The sequence below is a fragment of the Ovis aries genome, chromosome 1 (assembly GCF_016772045.2).
Source record: "Ovis aries strain OAR_USU_Benz2616 breed Rambouillet chromosome 1, ARS-UI_Ramb_v3.0, whole genome shotgun sequence".
Lineage (NCBI taxonomy): Eukaryota > Metazoa > Chordata > Mammalia > Artiodactyla > Bovidae > Ovis > Ovis aries.
Window position 1 is genome coordinate 132,354,478 of NC_056054.1, and position 18,563 is coordinate 132,373,040.

Consider the following 18,563-nt stretch of genomic DNA (forward strand, 5'->3'; position numbering starts at 1 on the left):
GCGTTTCTCATGATGTACTCTGCATATAAGTTAAATAAGCAGGGTGACAATATGCAGCCTTGACGTACTTCTTGTCCTATTTGGAACCAGCCTGTTGTTCCATGTCCAGTTCTAACTGTTGCTTCCTGACCTGCATACAGATTTCTCAAGAGGCATGTTAGGTGGTCTGGTATTCCCATCTACCCACCATGAATAATTGGAGATGTGTGTGGATGTCGTTAGCTACACTAATGAAAGAGTTTAGATATTTTAGGTGACTGGTAAATGAAATTTATTTAATCAGACACTTGGTATTGTCAAGATTGAAAAGAAGTTGAAAAATAATGTTATCCAGAGCTCAGAGGCTTGGCTTCAGATTTACAACGTTTTTTAAAAAAAGATTTCTCAACATCAGTGCTATTTACAGGTTGGACTAGATTGACTCATCATTTTGGAGGTCTGTATTGTATGTTTAGGAGCTTTTCAGGTAACTCAGTGTTAAGAATCCACCTGCCAATGCAGGAAACACAGGCTTGATCCCTGAGTCAGAAATATCCCTTGGAGAAGGAAGTGGAAACTCACTCCAGTATGCTTGCCTGGAAAATTCCATGGATAGAGAAGCCTTTCAGACTACAGTCCATGGGATCACGAAGAGTCAGATATGACTTAGAGACTAAACAACAGCCAAACAACATTGTATATTTCATGACATCCTTGGTCTCTACCCACCAGATGTCAATAGCAAACTCTTGACCCAGTTGCAGCAACCAAAAAGTTTCCGTACATTACCAAATATTTCCTGGATGATCAACATTGTCTCTGGTTGAAAACCTGTAGTTTAAATCAGGCTTGATTGAAGGTACCTCGTAGTGACCCATTATTTGGGGAATGACTACACAGGACAGAGCAAGAAGGGCACCACAATTTGTGTTTCAGGAAACACTCTGAAAGTGTAAGTGCTGAGAGAATGGCATCGATCTCCCTCAAATATTCATGGTGACCAGGGGTCTGAACCATCAGTAGACTAGTTGTCAGGACCCACTGTATGTGACAAAGAGAAGTAATGGTAACACTGATCAGGTTCCAGAGTCTATGCAACAGGAGCGTGGAGATCAGCCTAGGTGTCACCCTGTGGAGTTTCCCTTTCAGAGCTCATGATAAAATATGCAGAGGAACTATTTTCAATTAAAAAGAAGCAGATGATGTGGCATTTTGAGTTTATGGGTCTAATTTATTCCAGTTATGCTCTGGGATCCCTATCTTAAGAGCCATGAATCTTAATGCAGCATTTTAAAACCATTGTCTAAAAGTTACTTAGTCTATGCCTATAACCTTGGTGGATGGGATTCACAAATGATTACATTGACAATACAGCTAAATTCCAGAATATTTCAACCTTTACAGCTTATAGAAGGAGCAGTTAAATTTAGCCAAACAATGATATCAAAAATATAATGAAGACATAAAATTTAATGACAATTTAAATCTCAATGCATTTAAAATCATTTTCTAAGGGATGAAATAGAGAATAGTGAAGCCCTGAAAATGGTCAGATCACAAAAATTCAAAACAGAGAGCTGAGCTCAGGTCATCCATATAAGACTGCACTCAGCCCTAGGAATGCATTCTCTGACCCCTTTATCTGCTCTTCTTTCAAGATAAGGAGAAATAGAATAAAGCTCGATTTTTTTTTATTCTAGTTCAAAGCTAAGAAGGGTTTTATATTAATTTATTTGGAATAAAAAGAGATACATAGCTATACATGAATAGAATGAAAAGAAGTAAAGAATTACTGGAAGGGAACATTAAAAAAAAAGAAGCACCTACAATTTTTTTTTTCTTAAGTGTAAGCACAGTAAGTAACAACCTGAGAAATATTCAAAGTTAGGCAGATGAAAATGAAATACTTTTATTTAAAGTGAAAGACTAGACTACAGGACTTGATTTAGGTATTTCCAAAATGGGCTTTTCAAGCAACCTAGTATTAAGTTCACCCTCCAAGGGCAGAAGATCATAGAGACAGAACTTTTACCATTAATCTTATCCAAGGCCCGTTGAAAACATAGGACATCTTTTCCCCCACTAAGTGTATATTTTATTGCAGCTACATTTTAAAATACAAAGCTGTGAATAAATTTTGTTGACTATTATCATGCTGGTTTTTGCACATGAATTTGAGTATGCTTTATCCATTCCCAAGACACACAGTTGCTGAAACATGCTCATTTTACTATAGCATGACATGGAAACATATAAAACATAATGTATAACAACAATGAGTAGACAAATATTAATGGAAAATATAAAGGAAAAGGAATGTACTAAATATACCATATATGTGCTCAGTGGCTTCAGTCATGTCTGACTCTTTGCGACCCCATGGACTGTAGCCTGCCAAGCTCTTCTGTCCATGGGTTTCTTGAGGCAAGAATACTGGAGTGAGTTGCCATTTCCTCCACCAGGGGATCGTCCCAACCAGGGATCAAACTTGCACCTCATGGCTCCTGCATTGCAGGCAGATTCTTTACTACTGAGCCACCAGGGAAGCCCTATAACAGCATATGGTGATGGTGGTGGTGGTTTAGTCACTAAGTCGTGTCTGACTCTTGCTACCCCATGGACTGTAGCCTGCCAGCCTCCTCTGTCCATGGGAATTCTTTAGGCAAGAATACTGGAGTGGGTTGCCAGTTCCTTCTCCGTAGAGTCACGTATATTACATACATACAGATAGATGGACTTCCCTGGTGGCTCAGTGGTAAAGAGTCCACCTGCAATGCAAGAGAGGCAGGTTTGATTCCTGGGTTGACAAGATTCTCTGGAAAAGAAATGGCAATGCATTCTAGTATTCTTGTCTGGAGAATCCCATGGACAGAGGAGTCTGGCTGGCTACAGTCCACTCAATCACAAAGATTCAGACATGACTTAGCAACTAAAGAATGACAACAGCAGCAGATGGTTAGACAGATAGATAGATGGATCACTTGCTTGGAGAGAGTAAACAAAAAAGGAAGAAAAAGACCAACAATCCCCAACTAATGGGCACTCTTGCACTTAGATGGAACCTTTAGGAGCAGTGGTGAGTATGTTACCCTTCTCAGTGTTCTGCCTAACTCCCATTAACCCAATAATGCTGGAAACCTAAGGGAGAGTCAGTCTTGGACAAGTAACTCAAAAAATTGTCCTTTCATTAATACTTATGAGAGATCTAAGCAGGGAACAGAAATGCGTAAAATGTGTATCATATATCAGATCGTCTAAAACCAGTTTTGACAGTTGTATCATGTGAAAGTGAGATGTCTAAAGTAACTCAGCCTGGATAAGCTCAGATGTGTCTTTACTAAATTTTTTTTTTTTTTTTGCTTAACAAGTTTTACTAAACTGATTCTGGTTACTTGGGTTTATGAACTACTTAAATCCAGCAGAGTTTAAAAGACTCAAGAGAAAAATATTTATATTCCAAAATTTTTTTATTATCATTGTAATAAATTTAAACGTGCAACAGTTTAAAATTTAATTTTAAATAAAAATTTTAAATATATATGTATATTTTTTACTTGACAGATTTTCACATTGAATTTACGGATCAGAAAATACCACTTATACATTTCCTAGAGATAAGTACATATATCTGGATTACATATTAAATTAAAAAAAAATTTAGAGGTGGAACGTACAGACTGTATCTTGCTAATTTGTGTATCCCCTATACATAAGACCTGACTTATGTATAGAATCTGCCTTCAATGCAGGAGACTTGGGTTTGATCCCTGGGTCGGGAAGATCCCCTGGAGAAGGAAATGGCAACCCACTGCAGCATTCTTGCCTGAAGAATCCCATGGACAGAGGAGTCTGGCAGGCTACAGTCCACGGAGTCGCAAGAATAGGACACGATTTAGTGACTAAACCACCACCACCATACATAAGACCAAAGTTTCTAATATTTTATAAGTGGGGACTATGCAGATGGCTGGAGGGTTATGCTATTTACTAATAAGTGGTCAGCTTGTCTAGCTCATCATAGATGCATGTTATATTTGACACTTGAAAAATTTCAGTGTATGTACACAAGTGTATGTGTTTAACATTAGCTAAGAGATATTACAAGGAGATCCAACCAGTGTATCCCAAAGGAGATCAGTCCTGGTTGTTCATTGGAAGGACTGATGCTAAAGCTGAAACTCCAATACTTTGGCCACCTCATGTGAATAGCTGACTCATTGAAAAAGATCCTGATGATGGGAGGGATTGGGGGCAGGAAGAGAAGGGGAAGACAGAGGATGAGATGGCTGGATGGCATCACCGACTCAATGGACATGAGTCTGAGTGAACTCCAGGAGTTGGTGATGGACAGGGAGGCCTGCGTGCTGTGATTCATGGGGTCCCAAAGAGTTGAACACGACTGAGTGACTGAACTGAACTGAAGAGATATTTACTCTCTTGCTGTCTTCACTAGATGATTTGTCAACAGTGGCTTGTGTGATTCCAGCTGACAGACACTTAGTAGGTCAGTGGCCTTGTGACTAAGGCTTCTGCCTCTACAAATAGACTGTTCTTCTACTTTATTAACTATGGATCCCTGAACAAGTTTTATGACCTCCATTCCTCAGTTTTCCCACCAGTAAAACATTCGTTGTATCATAGCCATCACTCATATTACAAAACTGATATGATAACTTAATACATGTAAAAGTTTTGTAATAGTGCATGACATATCATAAATAATCAGTAAATACCAGCTATTGGGTTAAGGAAGAATCTAATACAATGATCAGAGAAGAAGAGAAAAAGGATTTAGACCTTATCTGTACTCTGATAATGCTCTTAAAATGAGAAATGTGGACAATTTTCCAATCATAAAGGAAATTGCAACTGTGGATCGATAGTAACCCTGACAGTGGCTTGAAACTCCATTTGAAACAAAAAGAGATTTACTGCTTTTGGGTAAAACAGTAATTCAAATAGATGGGTTGTTGGATACTATTTAGGTACTTCTTGTCATGTATCAGAATAACCTCTATCATGGGTTAAGTGGCCTGTTTTTACCAAAATAAGAATTGTCTCAGATTCTGAGAATTTCTAGCACACATTTAAAAATGTCTTTCAAAACTGCGCTCAGAAGGACTGAGGTGTATTTAAGCATCTTTGATTCTGATTAATAGAGTTTATATGTAGATATACATGTATACAGAGAGTCTAAATGTATAAATACTTTTCCCTTATAGAATTTGATTTCAAAATATTTGTCAAATGAATTTGTTTATCAAAAAATTGTATATGTTGATGAGGATATTTTAAGAATGAGGAAAAAGAGCATATTGTTTGGCCTCTAAGTTTTCTGCTTGAGTAGTAGGAAAACTTATAGCTCTTAAAGTGTAATATGTATTGATAATCCAACACAAACTGCTGGAAAATGACTGATTTTTACTTCTATACTGCATTATTTTCCTATGGCTACTTTAACAAATTACCACAAACTGGGTGTCTTAAAACAATAGAAATGTATTCTCTTACATTTAAGAAGACATTCTTGTATTCTCTTTGGCATCCAGAAATCTGAAATGTGGCTTATAGAACAAAAAACAAGCTGCTGTCAAGGCTGAGCATCCTCTGGAGGCTCCAGGAAAGAATCTGTCTTGCCTTTTCCAGCATGTAGAGCTCTACTCCTTGGCTCATAGTACCTTTCTCCATCTTCAAAGTCAGGACCATAGATAGCATCTCTTCTCTTGAACTCTGTTTCCTTTTGCTTCTTTCTCATGACTTCTTCTCTTCTACTTGTGGCCCACTTTCCTTTTGGCTTCTTCTTACAAAAATACTTATGTCATTTAGGACCTTCTGGAGGATAACCTCTCCATCTCAATATTTCTAACTTAGTCACATCATAAAGACCCCTACATGTAAGACTCACAGAATCTAGGATTAGGACCCAGATATTTTGTTTGGGAGTGGGGAGTGGCACTATTTAGCTTACCACTAATATGAAAATATCACTGAGAAAAAAGTTAATCTTTCAGACATCAAAATAAAATTGTTAATCTGATTGATATAAGGCTAGGATTTTGAATGAAAGCCTCCATATAGCTGTCACTTTTCTATATAAATCAATAGCAAACAAACAAAAGCTCATGTTTTCAAGATATTATTAAAACAGGAAAAAAATTGATATAATCAATTCTGCCCTCTTATATCTGTTTATTGTAAAACTTTATTTTTTACAATTGCTTCCATTTCAACATTTGCAAGGACAACTGTAGCAGTAAAAAATTTATCAAATTTGTGATCATATCCTAATATATACCTAAACTCCCAGGAACTGTCATTTTATACTTGCAAACATTCATTCTGTTTAAGCCTACTTTTGGGTGATTGACATGTTCACACATGTAAAACAGAATCTAGGTAGTCAAGATTTTTGTTTTCCAGGTGGCGCTAGTGGCAAAGGCCTCTCCTGCCAATGCAGGAGACCTAAGAGACAGGGGTTTGATCCCTGGGTCAGAGAAATGCCCAGGAGGAGGGCATGGGAACCCACTCCAGTATTCTTGCCTGGAGAACTCTGTGGATGGAGGATCCTGGTGGGCTATAGTCCACAGGATCGCAAAGATTCTGACATGACTGAAGTGACTTATCATGCATGCATTGAATCAAGAATTAGAGCATCAGGCAATCAGAAATAAAAGTTTGTAAATTAACCTCAAATAGGATGTTTGTAAGTGAATATTTTATTAGTTCTGGAATTTTGTGATAACAGAATACCACAGAGTGTGTGGCTTAGACAACAAACATTTATTTCTCACATTTCTGGAGGCTGCAAGTCTGAAATCAGCTCCATGATCACCATGCTCAGATGTCAGAGTGGTCCGACTCAGTGAGAGCCTTCTACCCACTTTTCAGATCAGCACCTTCTTGCTGATTTCTCACATGGAGAGAGAGAGACCTCTGATCTCTTCATCTGATAAAAGTACTAACCCCGTAATGGGTGTTCCACCACAAAGTCCTGATCTAAATCTAAGTACCTCCAGAGCCCTTGCCTCCGTATATGACCACATTAGGGATTAAGGTTTCAACCTGTGGATTTATGGGGAACCCAAATAGTCCATATTCAGTGGCAGGCAATCACTCTCTAAAAGCATTTTTTTTTCAGAAAGTGTATTTTACCACACATCACTTAGGACATGTTGTTAGTATCTAAAATATTTGGGACCCATTATGTAGCCTTATGATGTTGCATCCAATTTGCATCATTTCTTGAATCTACAAGAGTAGATTGATTTTTTCAACTTTTTAGAGTTATTGTTTTTTTGTTGTTGTTCAGTCACCCTATGGTGTCTGAATATTTGTGACCCTATGGACTGCAACAGGTCAGGCCTCTCTGTCCTTCACCAGCTCCCAAAGTTTACCCAAGTTCATGTCCATTGCATCAGTGATGCTATCCAGCCTTCTCATCCTCTGATGCTCTCTTCTCCTTCTGCCCTCAATCTTTCCCAGCATCAGGGATGTTCCCAATGAGTCATGTGTTTGCATCAGACGACCAAAACACTAGAGTTTCAATTTCAGCCTCAGTCCTCCCAATGAATGTTCAGGGTTGATTTCTCTTAAGATTGACTGGCTTGCTCTCCTTGCTGTCAAGGGGACTCTTAGGAATTTCCTCCAGCACCATTGTTCGAAGGCATCAATTCTTCAACTGATCTTTAATGACTGATTACTTCCAAAGAGTGATTAATGAATCATAAATAATGAGAAGATTAATAGAAACTTTATTCTTAAAGTTAAGAGAATGTAAATAATTCAATATTTTTCATCACAGAGGAGAATATGTTGGCTAATAACCAAATTTGAAAATTGAAACTATATGCTACATCCCCCAAATGTAATATTATTTAAGTGGTAAAAGCTTAATAAATGTATTTTTGAGTGACCTATATGAAAATGTGAAAAAAAATGCATGAGGGGACGTGATTTAGATTTATCTTATTGGTGTTTTTTTTTCAGTGTTAGTAGCTTTGTCATCTAGAGTAATTACAGAGTATAACTAAGTGGGTGATTATTAGATGAACCATGATTTCTCAATTGAACCTGTTAATTTAACAAGGGGTAAATGTCTAGTTCTTAACAATTATCTTAAAATAGGTAATACCATTTGCGTTCTTCATAATACTTTATAAATATCCAGCCAACCCTTGTCAATTAATTTAATTTGCTTAATAGAATTTAAATGACATTCATAAAATATTCTGTAAATATTCTGCAGATGTATCTAGTCATGTTATAAATAAGGAGATTAATCAAGCTGTAATACAAAGGAAAATGAGTTTTCTTTTGAAGAATTTCACTTGATTGGAAAAGGTAAATAATATGTGGTAGAGAAGTATTAAAGCTCCTTATTAAAATAGGGTATCTATTCTGCTGCTTTGATTCATTTTGGGGATGAAATCTATAAAGAAATGTATATGTAAACAAACCCAGAATTTTCTCCTTATATGATTCTAATGTTTTCTAGTTATCTAGCAAGAGTGGCATGCATTTATATGTATGCATGCATATATATGTATAATATATATGTCATGTTACTACTATATATATATAGTATATATAGTATATATAGTAGTATATATATCCTGCCCAGCAGAGTGAAGTGGTAAAGAACACTCCTGCCAATACAGGGGACATAAGAGATGCAGGTTTGATCCCTGGGTCGGGAAGATCCTTTGGGTAAGAGAATGGCCACCCACTCCAGTATTCTTGCCTGGAAAATCCCATGGATGGGAGAACCTGTCTTCAAAACTTAAATGAATTTACCAGTTGCCAGTTGTTGATCTACAAGTTTTTACAAAAGAATTTTGTAAAACAGACTAAAGATAGGAAGACTCAAAACTGAAAAACAGTGTCTCTGTAACATTTTTCATCTCTAAAACATAAACAATGTTCAGTCGTCAAGGGTAGAGACTGTCATCAAGGATAGAGAAGTATCGTGAAATTGAATTTTCAGGTATTTTAGAATTGACAACGTCAAGAGAGTGCCATAGGGTGATACTCACATATGAAGACTAAAAAGTATATGGTTGAATGATTACAACTACAGCTATGATTTTGTCATTTTATTACAAAAAATAACCCTCATCTCCCATTTGAATAAGATTACTTAAGAATGTGTGCATAGAATGCAAAATTGATGAGGATCTTCATTATCTCATGCAATATTAGGTGGTACAACTCAACCTTTTCATGAGAATAGCTAAAAGTTTGACAAAATAAACAATATATCTTATTGGTGATATAAGATATAACACAAATACTGGGGAAAAATCAACTACTGAATGTTGATTTTGCTAAAAAGGCAGGCAGACTCTGATTTAAAAAGAAATAAAGAGGAAAAGAGAGAGAAAAAGAAAGAATCTCAAAAATTGGCTGTTTTTTAGATGTGCTTCTTATGCAATGGAAACTTATGTTCAAAATAAGGACATAGCAAAGGTAGAAATCATGACCAACCATTATGAATTTAGGGCTTCCCTGGTAACTCAGTGGTAGGAATCTCCCTACCATTGCAGGAGACAGGGGTGTGTGTGTTGGTGTTGGGGGCTTCATCTCTGGATCAGGAAGATCCCTTGGAGAAGTAAATGGCAACCCACTCCAGTATTCTTGCTTGGGAAATCCTATGGACAGAAGAGACTTCTGGCTTACAGTCCATGGGATTGCAAAACAGTCAGTGACTAAACAACAATAACAACATCACTAACTTAAGCAATTTTTTTCTTTTAGGTGTAAACCAGGAACCAGCTAAGGATCCATTCTACTTCACTTTTTTATTTTTCCTAACTCTCCCTCCATTCCTCTCCCACTCATCCTTGTTAATTTATAACTTAAGCTACTTATCCCCCAAATCTATACGAGATAAAAATAAGCTATAAGTTAAATATCTCTAAAATGTAGACTTATGGCCTTGTGTTGGAATACCCAAGTGATAGTTCCTTTTTAGCATATAGAACTACAATCAATGTATTTTTGTATATTAGTTTATCAACCTATAAATTTAACAAATTAATTGATTAATTCTATCAATGTTTTTGGTAATGTCTTTAGAATTTTCTTTGTACAGTATCATGTTGTCTAAACAGTGACAGATTTAATGCCTTCTTCCCAATTTGGATTCTTTTTATTTTTTTTTCTTTCTGATTGCTGTAGTTAGTATTTCCCATATGATGTTGCATAAAAGTGGTGAGAGTTAATATTTTGTCTTGCTCCTGATCTTAGGAGAAATGTTAACAGCTTTTCATCACTGAGTATGATGTTAGCCCTGGGCTTATCATATATGCCCTTTATTATTTTGAGACAGGCTCCCTCTATATTTATAGAGGATTTCCTCATAAATGAATGTCAAATTTTGTCAAAAGCTTTTTCTGAATCTATTGAAATGAGTACGTGATTTTTATTTTTCAAGTTTTTAGTGTGGTGTATCACAGTGATTTGTGGATGTTAAACCATCCTTGCATCCCTGAAATGCATCTCATTTTATCATCATGTTTAATCATTTTACTGTATTGCTGAATTCAGTTTGCAAACATTTTGTTGTGGGTTTTCACATTTATGTTCACCAGTGATACTGGACTGCTATTTTCTTTCTGTATTTGTGTATGATTTTACCTGGTTTAGATATCATGGTGATGCTGGTCTTATAAAATGATTTCAAAAGCATTGCTTTCTTTCCAATATTTTAGAACAGTGTGAGGAATAAAGATGGTAATATTTCTCTAAATGTTTGCTAGATATCTTCTGATCTTGTACTTTAGTTTGCTGGGACTTTTATGATTATTTATTCAACTTAATTGTTGGTAATTTTCATATTTTAGTTCATATTTTGTATTTCTTCTTTTTCTACTCTCCTTCTTTCCTTCCTTTTCCCTCCTTCCTTCATCTAACTTTCTCTCTTTCTTTTTCTCCCTTGTTCAGTTTATATACTTTGGTGTATAGGGCTCTCTACCTTATTTATATTTTTATAGTTTATTCCCACAGAGAACATCAGATCAGTATGGCCACATTTAGAGGCCTCACTGTTTGTTTTATTGGGTCCAAAGAGCCATCTAAAGCTTGTTTAGATATCTTAGAAAACAAAAATACACATTACCAGAACTTTCATAAGATATTCCTTCATTTTTTTAAGATTGAGGTGTTATAATAAATTTAAGCGATTTAGTTATTAACGACAATCCAGAGATAATTGTTACTCTTTATTTCTCATTGGATAGCCAGTATTTACCAAGAAAATCCCCTCACTCTTTAAAATTATTTGTTCCAGAGAAGATATTGAAAAAAACAAAATAATATTTGAAAAAATATACACTGTTTTTGTGTACATACAAAAGAAATTCTATACAATGGTAAATTTCCAGCAGAAACTCAGGTATTAGCTTTCTTTGAGGAAGCCGTATGTAAAACAAATTAATTTCAATTGGAATTGTTTCACTTTCTCCACAAACTACTTAGAGTCAATAATAGTCATTTATTTTGTTTTAAAGTTGAAATAAAACAATGTTAATGCATAGAAATACACAGTCTGGCATGCTAGCTGACATTTCTGATCTGTTATTCCTGTAAAAACACAAAAAATGATATAACCATCATTAACATTTTTAAAGACTTAAACCTTTATCCACAAGCAGAAAGGGCTGCTGAGAATTAAAATGTTCTTCTAAATATGTTGATACCATTTTATTTTATTTTATTTTGCTAGGCTTTTCTACAATCAATGCTTTGTCTATGTCATAGTTTTGAAGTATTCAAAGTCAGTGACTTCCTGACTCTTGATGCTGCACTGCTGTGAATATTTATAGTAGTATTAATCCTTCCATAAACCATGACTTCTCAATTTTTAACTCAGAATTATGACTGAACTGGCATTTGCCCAGAATGCCTAACAGATTGCTTCTAGAATGAGGTAAATAAAGGGAATAGGAATTCTACCAACATCCTTTAGCAAAGATCCAAATTCTTTCCTCTTTTATAGTCCACGCCATATACATAAAATAGCAATTTATAACATGGACATATGGGTTTGTTAATAAACTTGAATCTTACTCTAGGCAAGGGCAATAATGGTCTCTCTAATAGCAGTTAGTTTGGGCAATGTGACTTGGGAACATTATCCTTAAGTAATTTTTCTCATGTATTGAAAGAATTATTACAGGCATGATTGAACAAGTTAAGTACTGTGGTCACAGAGATCAGGGACTCACTGTATTTCATAATGACAGAGAGAACTCATTGCCAGTAGAGCAATGTGAGTGACACCTTTAAGCACTGAGTCACATTGAATTGGTGGAAATTCATGCGTACAGACAAAGCTATATACTCTTGTCTCTTTTAGCACATTTTAAAAAGGGAGTCAAAGATAAATAATAATGTGGTCAAAGGTAAATAATAAATGTGGTCATTTATTTTCTCTGGCTTTAATTCTCAACATTAATAAATTGTTCCCTAATTAACATGCAATATTTTGGTTCATATAAAGGAGTTTGTAAGGAAAACTCCTCAGTTAAGCATCTTCTTCACCCAGAAATTGTTCTTTATGGAAATTTGTAAGCTAAAATTGTTTAAATTGGCCTGACTGATCATGTGCTGCTACTGCTGCTGCTGCTAAGTCGCTTCAGTCGTGTCCGACTCTGTGCGACCCCAGAGACGGCAGCCCACCAGACTCCCCCGTCCCTGGGATTCTCCAGGCAAGAACACTGGAGTGGGTTGCCAGTTCCTTCTCCAATGCATGAAAGTGAAAAGTGAAAGTGAAGTTGCTCAGTCAGGTCCGACTCTTAGTGGCCCCATGGACTGCAGCCAATTAGGCTCCTCCATCCATGGGATTTTCCAGGCAAGAGTACTGGAGTGGGGTGCCATTGCCTTCTCCAGACTGATCACGTAGGGGAGCTCAATAAATAGTTCTGATTGAATATCATCAGAATATTTGAGACAAATTAAGCCCTCTTTGAAACATGGCAAATGTTTCAGGACAGGAAAATAGACATTCACTAATCAAACTTTTTATTTTTTAGATTAAAAACTGTGTTTATGAGACACAGCTTTTCGAAAAACATTGTTAATGAGGCTAAGAACTGGAACTTAAATTTCTGTCTGTTAAACATTGGTAAATGAGTTTCTTGAATTTGTTTTCACAATGTGCATATACAGTAGCACGTATTTCCATAGATATGTTGGTGATTTTATTAATAATCAATTTTCAGTTCTTATTTTTAGTATTCTTTCCTGTGTTAGTTTTTTTTTTTTTAATAGCAAAGCATGTAGCCCTGGAAAACAGTCTTGGCAACTAATGGTCATAAACTAAATTTTATTTGAAATTCAATTCACTTATGAGATTTCAATATCTATAGAAAATAACCCTTTAAAATTTTGAACCCTTTTAATAAAATAAAGTAACATTTTCCAACTTATTCATAAGACAGTTTCACTTGAAAACTACTTTATGTGGAAGAAATTTGGGGCAAAATAGGGAATAAAGTTCTCCATAACAGGTGTTACTGTGTCCTGTCTCTGGCTCTTTGAATTTCACTCTGTGTACACAGGCTTCCTAGGTGGTGCTAGTGGTAAAGAACCTGCCTGCCAATGCAGGAGATATAAGAGACTCCGGGTTTGATCCTTGGGTCGGCAAGATCCCCTGAATAAGAGAATGGATACCCACTCCAGTATTCTTGCCTAGAGAATCCCATGGACAGAGGAGCCTGGTGGGCTACAGTCCATGGGGTCATAAAAAGTCGGACACAACTGAGTGACTAACACACACACTAGAGTATATACTAATTGTTTCTTTCTGAGAGAGAAGTCAGGCTTCTCTGGATTTAAGAACAAGCTGCATGTGCAAAATGGACAGAGTTGCTGAAGAGTTAATAGAAAGCTGGATCTCCTTGGAACAATAAGGAAAGGGAGTTAGTAAGTAAATATCCATCTTTTCCTCTTCTCAGATGGGTAACTCACACACAGTCCCCATGCCCTATCATAGCCATCTCAAGACAGATCCATTCCCAGTTGGCCACCATGGTAGCTTAATTTTTTAACACTCCCTGTATTGTCTTAGTCTTCTTCTTCTTCTTTTTTTTTTTCTACCTCATTTTCTTACTCCCCAATGAACTCTTCCTAAGATTATACTCCACATGACCCAGTCTGGAGTAATCCTAGCAAACATTCTGAAAATAATCTGACTTAAAATAATAGAATATGAAGATATTTTATAGTGACTTGGCTTCTCTATCCATGGGATTTTCCAGGCAAGAATACTGGAGTGATAATGACTTGAGATTCTACATAGAACAGTTAATCAGACTCTTTCCTGACACAAGTCATGAGCAAAGGATAATAATGGTCAGATAATGAAGGGCAGAATACATCATCATTATTGATACAGATGATTCTGCATTATACAGATTATACTTGGGCAAGAGGGCAAGAGACCTTCCTGAGAGTCAAACCAAGATCATGTAAATTACTCAGCCAAGCTTAGACAGAGCATTATCTCCACAGCAAAACCACCCAGCCCTCCTTGGCTTGCTCCTTTGCCTCTGCTACTGCTGGGGGCAGGAACATTTTAACACCAATTGAAAGCACATAATATTCTAGGTGGGAAAGACTGAAGGCAAGAGGAGAAGGGGGTGACAAAGGATGAGATAGTTGGATGGCATCACCGATTCAATGGACATGAGTTTGAGTAACCTCCAGAAGTGGGTGATGGACAGAGAGGCCTGGTGTGCTGCAGTTCATGGGGTTGCAAAGAGTTGGACATGACTGAGCAACTGAACTGAACTGAACTGAATATTCTAGCAGGAAGAGAGAGGAAGTGAATTGAGCATGCCCAGTTTAGTAGCTCCAAATTTGCTAGTGATAATTTATTCTACCATTTTGTGAGCAGGAATGAATGAAGAGAAAGAGGACCCTTAGTGGAGCTTCTGCTTCATGGAAGGAAAAAATAAATCAAAACTGACCAATCTGGTTCTGTGATGGGACCAGATTTATTTATTTGGTCTTGCCTGGTCTTTGTTGTGGCATGCTTGTGGGATCTAGCTCCCTGACCAGGGACTGAACTCAGCCCCTGCTCTGAGAGTGTGGAGTTCTTAGTCATTGTACCACCAAGGAATTCCCTTCCCCTGCCTGCCCCCCATCCCACTGCTTTTTTAAGTTTCTTTTTTTTTTTTTTAAATCTACCATTCAGTTTTGTGATACATTGGAATCATCAATCTTTTAAGAAAAATGTAACCCTTAACCTGACATTTCACAAAAACCTTGATAAATGATCAAATGGAAAAACAACAACAACAACAGTGCATACCTTTTTCCAATTAGGTAAGGTTTTTATGATTTGTGTTTCTGAATACCTCAATCCATACAGACTGTGAAATATTAATAAAAATACTTAATTTCACATTATTCTGTAATTGTAACTGTACAGAGTAGGGGCAAAGGCATATATTGCCTTACTTTTTGATTTCTTCTTCACCTTCAAGTTAATGAACGGCATTTTAAAAATATAATTGGTTCCCTGTTTGTAAGGATGATTGCGCTTTCCTTTTTGATCATAAAATTCATTGTTATTATAGACATATGTAACTTGGAACAATTACTTTGAAAAACACTAAAAGCTACATTCAGTTCAGTTCAGTCACTCTGTCGTGTCTGACTCTCTGCAACCCCATGAACCACAGCACGCCAGGCTTCGCGGTCCATCACCAACTCCTGGAGTCCACCAAAACCCATGTCCATTGAGTAGGTGATACCATCCAACCATCTCATCCTCTGTCATCCCCTTCTCCTCCTGCCCTCAATCTTTCCCAGCATCAGGGTCTTTTCAAATGAGTCAGCTCTTTGTATCAGGTGGCCAAAGTATCGGAGTTTCAGCTTCAACATAAGTTCTTCCAATGAATACCCAGGGCTGATTGTTTTTAGGATGGACTGGTTAGACCTCCTTGCCATCCAAGGCACTCTCAAGAGTCTTCTCCAACACCACAGTTCAAAAGCATCAGTTCTTTGGCGCTCAGCTTTCTTCACAGTCCAACTCTCACAACCATACATGACCACTGGAAAAACCATAGCCTTGACTAAGCGGACCTTTGTTAACAAAGTAATGTCTCTCCTTTTTAATATGCTGTCTAGGTTGGTTATAAGTTTCCTTCGAAGAAGTAAGCATCTTTTAATTTCATGGCTGCAATCACCATCTGCAGTGATTTTGGAAAAGCTACATTGGTCTGCTCTAATTTTCTATATGGGTTTCCCTTGCGGTTCAGCTGGTAAAGAATCTGCCTGCAATGTGGGAGACCTGTGTTTGATCCCTGGGTTGGGAAGATCCCCTGGAGAGGGGAAAAGCTACACACTCCAGTATTCTGGCCTGGAGAATTCTTTCACTCTATGAAATAAAGTGTTTGTTTTCTATATCATTGCAGAAAAAAAAATCTATATATTTTCAATTCCTTAAAATCTAAGTCAGACTGGAAATCATTTACGTATTTTAATCTGCATTTTCTTTGTAAATGTAAATTAACAATTCATGCTTGCTTTTTCACACTATTTCCCAACATTTTTCATTCTTTAGTCACTGCCATGACTTTAACTGTTTTTCTTTTCCTCTTCCTACTTTCCTTTATTTTTCTGTTACTTCTTGCTTACCTTCTTTGCTTTGTTCTTCCTTGTTTCACTTTTTATTCATTTGCTTTTTCTCTCACTCTCTCCCTACTTCCTGCCTTTCCTTCCTGCATTTATCTTTCCTTCCTTTATCAATTTGTCTTTTTACCACCCCACTTATTTTCTTTTAAGGCCTCATAATAATGTATTTTTATAAAATATTTTAATCTCTTTTCAAATAGTCATTGTCCATTGAGAAATCATTTAATTCCTTTTATTAGGTACAAAATCTCAACTTTTTCTCCATTATTCCCTTATATTTATCTGTTAATTTAATTACTTCTCATATATATATATATATATACACATAAGCACATATACATGCACATTTTCTATTGAAAAATCTAGCCATTGAAAAGCACATTTACACATTGGGACACACATTTACAAGACTTCCCTAGGAGAGTAGAAAGCTGATAATGCTTCATACGGTGATTTTGAATAGTCTCTCATCTGTCTAACCTGGAGCTAGGTTTCACCCTGTCCACTTCTCTGTATGGTTCTGAGTTAGAGATGATCTAAGAGACATCATCATGAGGTTTGGAAGTTGGAGTGAAATAGGAGCCATTTTATGAAGGTTTCACAGTTACATGAGATGAGAGCCAGAGGAAGAGGTCTCAGTGGATTCCAGCTTGTCATAGCTTCCTCCTATCAATTGTCCAGCCCTTTTCCCCCAGTGCCCTTACGACCAACAAGGGACCCAGGCCCACCAAGGGGTACAGAGGCAGCAGCTCCCACTAGCTCTCCTTTGTAGTGCTTCTGGGGCCTCTGGACCAGCCAGAAAGCTTAAACTTACTTCAAAGACATTGATGAGTAACTTTTTTCTGATCCTTTAGCTCTACTTTCCAGACCTTATCTTCCCATCTCCTCCTCCAAGTGTGTGTGATTGACCTCCTGCAATTCTATATTAAGAACATTCATAGTGATTATGCTTCCCTGATAAAATTTCAGAAACAAAGCTAAGAACTGGCACCCAGTAGTTCCATAATGAAATCTCTTCCTTTTCTTATTGTATAGATGACACAGAGTCTGCTCTTTTAATATAAAATCTAAAGGAGACTCTAGGGAACACAATAGTAAGCTCATTCCTTTTATGCCAAGCAGTACAGAATCCAAGTAAATGATGCTATGTTCTAGATTTTATAAATCAATCAGAATTCAAAGCAAAGATTACCAAATAATGGTCATAATGTTATAAGGGAAACCATAGTCTTTACATGAAGAGGCAATGCCAAGCCTCATTGATTTTTCTTACCAATTAATATTCATTGAATCATCTTTCTGTAATTGCTATGATATCTAATGCCCACAGCAAGCTAATAGAGTAAACTGCTCACTTCAGGAAAAGAGTGTTTCTTAAAAGATGTAGTTAGTTTTACAGGACAGAAAGCAATATATTTATGTATGTGCTTGAATAAATTTCTGGAAAATCATGATAACATTTTAAAATTTAAGAAAAGTTAGAAGAAAATAGTTTTTTTTTTTTTTCCTGTCTTCTATGGGGTTTATTATATATTAACGGGAATGTCATCTTAATCTTGTTAACACAATGATTCACTAGATGGTTCCTGTCATGTCATTTAAGGATTATAATTCATGGGATAATATTTTGCTGATCACATGACTTCATCATAGATGAAATCCTCACTTTTATTTAAAAAAAAGCTAATTATGAAAAATCAAGCTTTAACCAGTATCATAAGGAATTATTTCTATATATTTTCTAGGCCAAAGAAGATTTTACACTCAACCTGTAATGTGGCCATGAAAACCTTTAGATCAATTCTATGTGTTTGTGAATGTGACAGGGGTGTGTAAGAGGGAACTTCCCTGCTGACCATTCTTCTGTGATGAATTTTGTTTTTATCCCTTTCCATCCCTCAGAGAAATAGTGATATCCTTGCAGGCTGATCAAAGATTTTCTT